The sequence below is a fragment of the Heteronotia binoei genome, unplaced genomic scaffold (genome assembly GCF_032191835.1).
Source record: "Heteronotia binoei isolate CCM8104 ecotype False Entrance Well unplaced genomic scaffold, APGP_CSIRO_Hbin_v1 ptg000055l___fragment_2___debris, whole genome shotgun sequence".
Lineage (NCBI taxonomy): Eukaryota > Metazoa > Chordata > Lepidosauria > Squamata > Gekkonidae > Heteronotia > Heteronotia binoei.
In genome coordinates, this window is record NW_026799984.1 from 35,227 (window position 1) to 43,638 (window position 8,412).

The following is an 8,412-nucleotide window of genomic DNA, read 5'->3' on the forward strand; positions in this document are numbered from 1 at the left end:
TTAAAAAAGTGGGGTAACCTGCAGTTGTCATTTATGGGTCGTATTGCAGTAGTAAAAATGGTTATTCTCCCAAAACTTATGTTTCTATTTCAGACTATAAATATAGTGTTAAGAAAAGATTTTTTTTGCAAGATTAAACAAAATAATTATGTTTTTTATATGTCAGGGCAGGAAACCCAGGATAAAACGTAAAATTTTGTGGGGCAAAAAGGAAAATGGGGGACTGGACCTGCCAGACTGGGAAACATATTATATGGCTAATGCTTTGGTTTGGTTAAGTGAATGGGTGAGGTTGGAGAACAAAAGAATCTTAGCAATAGAAGGACATGATCTCAAAGCAGGATGGCATGCGAATTAGCAAAGGGCATAAGTATTTTAGTAATCATTTGGTATGTAAGTCATTGTTGGATTGCTGGGAAAAAGTAAAAAAGAAAATATATTATAAGACCCCAAGATGGCTTTCTCCCAACGAAGCGTCTATACAACCACAATTGTTTACAATGAACATATATGAACATATGAAGCTGCCTTATACTGAATCAGACCCTTAGTCCATCAAAGTCAGTATTGTCTTCTCAGACTGGCAGCGGCTCTCCAGGGTCTCAAGCTGAGGTTTTTCACACCTATTTGCCTGGACCCTTTTTTGGAGATGCCAGGGATTGAACCTGGGACCTTCTGCTTTCCAAGCAGATGCTCTACCACTGAGCTACCGTCCCTCCCCTAATGTCAAAGAGTGTGAGATATCAAGACTTATTAAATGAAGATGATACTTTAAAAACGGCTGAGAAGTTAGGAAACCAAGGCATAAAAATGGATTGGTGGTTAACAATGCAGATTAATGCAAAATTTAACAAAGACAAGCTAATTGGTTTTAATAAAGGAAACTTTGATTTTGACAAATTGTTAATGAGTAAGGAGGATAAACTAATAAAAAAGTTTTATAATTATCTTATGCAACGGAAACTGGAGGATGAGACGGTGAAAGAAGTAATGATAAAATGGTCACAAAATCTGGGAAAAAATATAGACTTAGAGCAATGGGCACAATTATGGCAGATCAACTGTAAGATCATGAAGGCGGTAAATTTTAGAGAAAATCTATTTAAGATGTTTCATAGGTGGTACATCACACCAGTTCAGTTAGCTAAAATATATCCAGGATTATTGCCAAATTGTTGGAAATATGGTGAAAAAATTGGCACGTTCTATCATTTATGGTGGACATGCAAAAGGGCAACAAAATATTGGATCAAAGTCTTTGAATTCCTTCAAGGTATGCTGAAAATGATAATTCAGTTGAAGCCTGAAATTGTACTACTAAGTCTGGTTAAGAAAGACGTGGTTAAGGAAGATGTTCATTTGATAATACATGTTCTCACCCCCGCAAGAATGTTATATGCAAAATATTGGAGATTAGACAAAACTCCAAATATGGAAGAATTAATAGATAAGATTTTACAAGCTGCAGAAGCAGATATACTCATGGCAATAGTTAATGGGAAATCAAAACAATTGGCAAATCAAAGATGGGAGAAATTATGTGATCAAAATACAAAATAGAGTCAAAGATGAGAAAAGCAAGTAAAGTTGTAAGAAATGACTAATAGAGGATGAATATAAGAAAAAGGAATGGATGGATTGTAAGAATATTATGCATCAGGAATTTAAGAAACAATCTATCTTTGCTCTCTGTTTTAATAATTTTGTGGATTTCATATTTTATTATTTTTGTTTATTTATTTGTAACTGGATTATGAAACAGGAAACAATAACAGGATGTATTTGAAGAATTTATAATCAATACATTATTTTTTTTCCTCAAAAAAAAAAGAGTTGTGGGTGGAAGTAGGATGGGTGTAGGGTAGTGGATGATACTTTACTGATCTTGGAGAGTGGATCAACGTGGCAGATGCAATTCAGTGTGGCCAAGTGCAAAGTAATGCACATTGGGGCCAAGAATCCCAGCTACAAATACAAGTTGATGGGGTGTGAACTGGCAGAGACTGACCAAGAGAAAGATCTTGGGGTCGTGGTAGATAACTCACTGAAAATGTCAAGATAGTGTGCGTTTGCAATAAAAAAGGCCAACGCCATGCTGGGAATTATTAGGAAGGGAATTGAAAACAAATCAGCCAGTATCATAATGCCCCTGTATAAATCGATGGTGCGGTCTCATTTGGAGTACTGTGTGCAGTTCTGGTCGCCGCACCTCAAAAAGGATATTATAGCATTGGAGAAAGTCCAGAGAAGGGCAACTAGAATGATTAAAGGGCTGGAACACTTTCCCTATGAAGAAAGGTTGAAACGCTTGGGACTCTTTAGCTTGGAGAAACGTCGACTGCGGGGTGACATGATAGAGGTTTACAAGATAATGCATGGGATGGAGAAAGTAGAGAAAGAGGTACTTTTCTCCCTTTCTCACAATACAAGAACTTGTGGGCATTCGATGAAATTGCGGAGCAGACAGGTTAAAATAGATGAAAGGAAGTACTTCTTCACCCAAAGGGTGATTAACATGTGGAATTCACTCCCACAGGAGGTGGTGGTGGCCACAAGCATGTCCACCTTCAAGAGGGGTTTAGATAAAAATATGGAGCAGAGGTCCATCAGTGGCTATATATATATATATATAAATTTTTTGGCCACTGTGTGACACAGAGTGTTGGACTGGATGGGCCATTGGCCTGATCCAACATGGCTTCTCTTATGTTCTTAACCTACACGGGAGATGGAAGGTATGTGAAAATGGCCAGTGCTACATGTATAAAGGACCTGACATGAATCAGGGGTGTCTGTTTACCTGGGCACCAAAACAGTCACACTAGGCATGTGCTAAACTAGGGGCGTTTTCGCACTGACCTTAATCGGCAGCGACGTCCCTTTTCACCACGCAGGATCTGCGCGGATTTCGCACCAATTGCTGTGGAGCACCCGGAAGAGCCGCAAAGTCCCGCGGCTTTTGCGGCGCAAATGGAAACTGGTTTTTGGCGGTTTCCATTTGCGCCGCAAAAGCCACGGGACTTTGCGGTTCTTCCGGGTGCTCCGCAGCAATTGGTGCGAAATCCGCGCAGATCCTGTGTGGTGAAGAGGGATGTCGCTGCCGATTAAGGTCAGTGCGAAAACGCCCTAGGTGTCCTTATACCCAAAAATGTATCCTGAGGATGTGATGGGTGAGCTAATATGACAATAGTGTGATGGGATGTGAGGAGTTTACACAAAAGAAGTGTTTGGTGTTTCCCAAGTACCAACCAAAAGGACAGGATGTTTCCTTATAGGTGTGGGGATAGAGCTAATAGTGATTATTTAGTAAAACTGGAAAGTTAAATGTTTTTCTTGAATGGCCTGGAGTAAAAGGAAGATATAGAGATATATGACAAATATTGGAGGAATCACTTCAGGAATAAAAATGACTACTTGGAATGAGGACATACTATAGATTCTATGGTATGGAAGGAAGGAAGACAGGAACTCATTATCAAACATAATCCATTCATTCTGGTAAAGATGGGCTAGATGTGTGATCCTTTGCTAGATAATAGGCAGTGTCTTAGCCATTGCTGCTAAGACCTTGAGGCACTGGGCAAAGATTGCTCAACTGCTGTTCCATGAACAAGGAGAGAGACAGAGGGGTAATCTGGCAACAGCGTCAGCCAGTGGTGGACTGGCCAGGGTGTCAGCTTGCCCAATGGCAAGTGGGCCCCCTTAAACAATATGTTAAAAATGTTAATGACCTTTTAGTAGCTTGAAAATATAATAGGAATTCCAAAATTATTGCTGCAACGCAATTAAAATTCACTTTGCATTGCTATTTTAATGAATTTTTTTAAAAAATAAAACCATCTTTCAAGGATACCTCTGTATTTCTCTTCTGCACTTTCCCTTTCCTCTGTAGTTTCCCTTCTGCCTTCAAGTTTCCTTGCCTCCAGAGGCAGGTTGGTCATTATAGCTACTGGAGAACTTCCAGGTGGGCCAATGGCCTGTCCCCCCCCCCCACCAGACATGAAACAAAAAGATCTGCCAGGAGATCAGCTGGTCTAGCAAACCTTTTCTTTTTCCTTCCCCGTGCTGTGACCCCTTGCATTTGTAAATGAAGGGCACCTTGCTACCCTTAGGACAGAGCATCTTCAGTAGAGCTACCAACTCCAAGATGGAGCCTAGAGTTCTTGTGCTGATCCAGTCCATTGAAGGAGGGCTGGGGACGGAGGCAAGCAGTACATGGTCCAAGCAAGCAGCATAGCTAGATGCATAGCCAGGTGCCTAGCCCAGAGAAGGCATCACCCTAGCTCACACAAGTTGCAGGCAGATGTGTCTAGCCTAGCAGAGCCTGGTGTAGCACACTAATGGACATACAAAAGCTTGGCAGAGCAATGGGAAGTACCCAATCAAGCCATACAAACTGTAAGGTTGGCTGGCTTTTTCTTCTCTCTTTTCCCCTTTTCTGGGGGTGTGTGGCCAGGCTGGGATGTGGGACAGCCCCTTGTCCAGAGCTATTTTTCTCTCTTGGTCTGTGTCTGCTTTCCCCTACCTGATGAGTACAGGAGAAATGACCCATGAAAAATACCCACGGGGCTTTTCATCATGCGCCTTATCTCAGCAGGATAACTTTCCATACTCTTCCTCTTGCTGGACTCTCCACACCGTTTAACCGCAAGTAATCTGGTGGATGTTCTACTGGAGGGCTTTCTGTTGTTTATTCTGGAGCCTTGTGTGTCAGTAGCACATTTAGTGAGTTTTGTATATGTACAGTCCCTTGAGTTGAGGCAATGACATGTCTTAAGAGGATTCCCTATCCCTTCCCCAGACCTTTAGTGCAAGTGGGGACATCTCCATATTGCCTTACTTGAATGTTAACTGGGAGGCTGAATCACAGCCTATGATTTATTTCACAAAAGTTTTAATTGCACCTTATGTATCGTTTGAAAATTTTATTTGTTTCTTATTTTAAAAAAAATGGTAGCCTTATAGTTGTGGGTGGGCCCCTTTTGTCTCCTGGCAACCAATGTTTTTAGACTCACTGGCGTCAGCCATGTTACTGAGCCTATGTATCTCTCTTGTAGGCTCCTAGCCTCCAGGTTTCCTGGCAAGGCACCTTTCATGCCAATCCTGGCTGTTCTGGGATACAGTACCTAGAAGGTGCAGAGGCTTCCTGGAATGTTTGGAGTGTCTCTGCCAGGACTTTTTTTGTAGCAGGAATTCCTTTGCATATTAGGCCACACACCCCTGATGTAGCCAATCCTCCAAGAGCTTACAGGACTCTTAGTACAGGGCCTACTGTAAACTCCAGGAGAACTGGCTACATCAGGGGTGTGTGACCTAATATGCAAAGGAGCTCCTGCTACAAAAAAAGCCCTCGTCTCTGCTCATGTGGAAAGATACCCCTGTTGCAGGGCTGTCACCATAGTTACAGCCTCAGTGAATCATACAAAGTATACTGTAGTGAGTCACCTGGTGGCTGCTACTAGGTCTGGCACTGATGAGTCTTCCCACCAGGGCAGGGGAATGGGAATCAGTGATGGCCTTTGAGCCCAAAACAGCTCTAAAAGGGGCCCTGCCTTTTCCTAACAAAAACAAAGGCTTGAAAACTGACAATACAGTTGTGGTCACCTGGCAATACCCTCAATAGAACTCTCAGAGGAAATCCATTTCTTAAAGCTATAGGTACTACTTCTATAATATGAAGTGGTTTTAATCCCTCAGTATATTTTTTTTTAAATATTTCAGATGACTGTGCAAATTAGGATCTTTTCTTAGCTTCGTGGCTCCAGTCTCTGGATTTAAGTACCCACAGATGGGGCCATCTTGATAATCAGGTATATTAATTTGCCACACTCAGTGGTATAGACTAGAATCTCCTTTCCTTTATGAAACTGCCTTCTTGACCCATTCCCTTATATTCTAGCCATTTAATTTTTTGTTTATCTGCATTATTTATACCCTCCCTTTCTTAATGAGACTTAAGGAGGATTTCACAGGGTAAGCTGCATGCCTTCTGCTCACTCTGTACAGGGTCTTGTCACTGCCCCAGCCAGGCCACCTTTTCTTCCACTAGTCCAGCAACCAAGGGCTGTTCTCATCCAAGGCTTATAGCCAGCTGTGAAAGTGATTCTGCATCTAGCTCCTTCTCCTCTCTGACTGTGACACTGATGCTGTGGACATGCAAAGCTGCAAACAAATGTCCACCAGTAAACTGAAGTTTGTGTGGGTGCTCCTTGCTGCCCTTCTCATGCCAGCCATCTTCCATTCTTGCCAGAGGTGCATGAAGAAGAAGATGAAGATACTGGATTTATATCCTGCCCTCCACTCGGAAGAGTCTCAGAGCGGCTCACAATCTCCTTTCCCTTCCTCCCCCACAACAGACACTCTGTGAGGTGGGTGGGGCTGGAGAGGGCTCTCACAGCAGCTGCCCTTTCAAGGACAACCTCTGCCAGAGCTATGGCTGACCCAAGCCCATGCTAGCAGGTGCAAGTGGAGAAGTGGGGAATCAAACCCGGTTCTCCCAGATGAGAGAGCTATGGCTGACCCAAGGCCATTCCAGCAGGTGCAAGTGGAGGAGTGGGGAATCAAACCCGGTTCTCCCAGATAAGAGTCCGCGTACTTAACCACTACACCAAACTGGCTCTCCACAGCTTCTCCCACCTCCACTCCTATAGTTGTGTGGCTTGGGGAGGTCTCCATTGTGGTTTCTTCAACCTGCTCTAGGTTCCAGTGAGTAAATCCAGCTATGAACAGAGCAGGCAGCCAGGGCTAGCCCTCACAATAACACAATCCATTAATTTACAAGTACTGGAGCAGAAATACAGAACTATTATTTTTTGACAGCAGCCATGCAACATGCTCTTCCCATAAAATATAATCCTGTCCTCTCTCACAATGATTTGCTCAGGTTCTGATGGTACAGCTCCTGGTGTTATTGATGCTGTACTGGTTGGGAGCTGATGTTCTTTTGGAATACTAAAAATTGGCCCAAACAAGTGAATCCCATGCAGCGGTACTTTGAAGGCTGGTGTTAAAATGACAGGAGCAAGGTTACAGATAAAATGGACTATGAAGAAATTTTCCATATTTTATCATGAAAAGATTCGCTCACATCTCTGAATGGGTATGTAGAGGTTCCAGTCAGATGTTTGAGAATCAGCTAAACTTGATAGGGAAATCTCTTTAGTTCAGGTCATTATCTGGAAAAATGGGAGATAGCGCAGAAGGCTGGAATTCAGCACACTATCCCTGAACGAATTCAGCCGGAATCAGTAACGAAAAAGCCTCATATATATATATTTTGTTCTATATACAAACTGTCAGATCGGGAGCCCGGTGAGGGCAAATGCCACAGCGGTAGTGTGGTGCCAGCACCATCACTCAGCCATTGCTTCCGGAAGCTTCCAGAAGTGACAGCAGCTGGGCTGAGCGATGGTAGCTGGGCAGCATGTGCGCTCTGAGGTGTAGGCACCACACTGCCGTGCTCATCCATTTCCCTCATCAAGGAGGCAAGGGTGGGTGGGCAGGCCCAACCTGGTGCACCCCCCCCCCCCCAGGGCCATGCCCTAGGCAGCTGGTCACCATTGAGTACAGGTTGCATAGAAGTAGAAGAAAATCAGTTTAGACATGAATGTATTTTCTTGGTCATTAACATATAGATTTGGTTTGATCCAGGCTGGGGCTGACCCTTATACCATCATTGCAAATACCAAATTTAAAATATTGTACCTATATAGAAGTAAATATATACAATCTACAAGTATTTGTAATTATTTGTAATGATTACAAATTATTTTAAATTGCAAATTTGTAATTGTTACAATGATGATGATGATGATTGATGATGACGATATTGGATTTATATCCCACCCTCCACTCTGAATCTCAGAGTCTCAGAGCAGCTGACAATCTCCTTTATCTTCCTCCCCCACAACAGACACCCTGTGAGGTGGGTGGGGCTGAGAGGACTCTCACAGCAGCTGCCTTTCCAAGGAAAACCTCTGCCAGAGCTATGGCTGACTAAAGGCCATTCCAGCAGGTGCAAGTGGAGGAGTGGAGAATCAAACCCGGTTCTCCCAGATAAGAGTCTGCACACTTAACCACTACACCAAACTGGCTCTACTTATAACTACAGTGCAGAACCTACTTATAACTACAAAATATAAAATACAATTTTTTTTCTTTTTGGCAAAAAAGAAACTTTCATAACTAATTCTAACTTCTTGTTATTGATATAATTTCACATCTTACCAATACAGACATTACATCATATTCAGTATTTACTTTTTTTGATGACTCCCTAGGAAATTTTGTATTCCAGAAATCTATAAACATAGACCAGTGCTGTGCAAATACTTCTCAGGCTTTATTCTTCTTCTTATACTCCTGTTTCAATATTGTTATTTTGTCCATGATCATAACAAATCTGACCCTTAT

At 42.5% G+C, this 8,412-nt stretch overlaps 1 non-coding gene across 1 annotated transcript; it reads right to left on the bottom strand.

Moving 5' to 3' along the window:
- Nucleotides 1–644: 644 nt before the first annotated feature.
- On the bottom strand, nt 645–711 carry TRNAS-GGA (transfer RNA serine (anticodon GGA)). The gene has a single exon. It is a non-coding gene; the product is annotated as a tRNA-Ser (tRNA).
- Between the last annotated feature and the right edge of the window lie 7,701 nt (nt 712–8,412).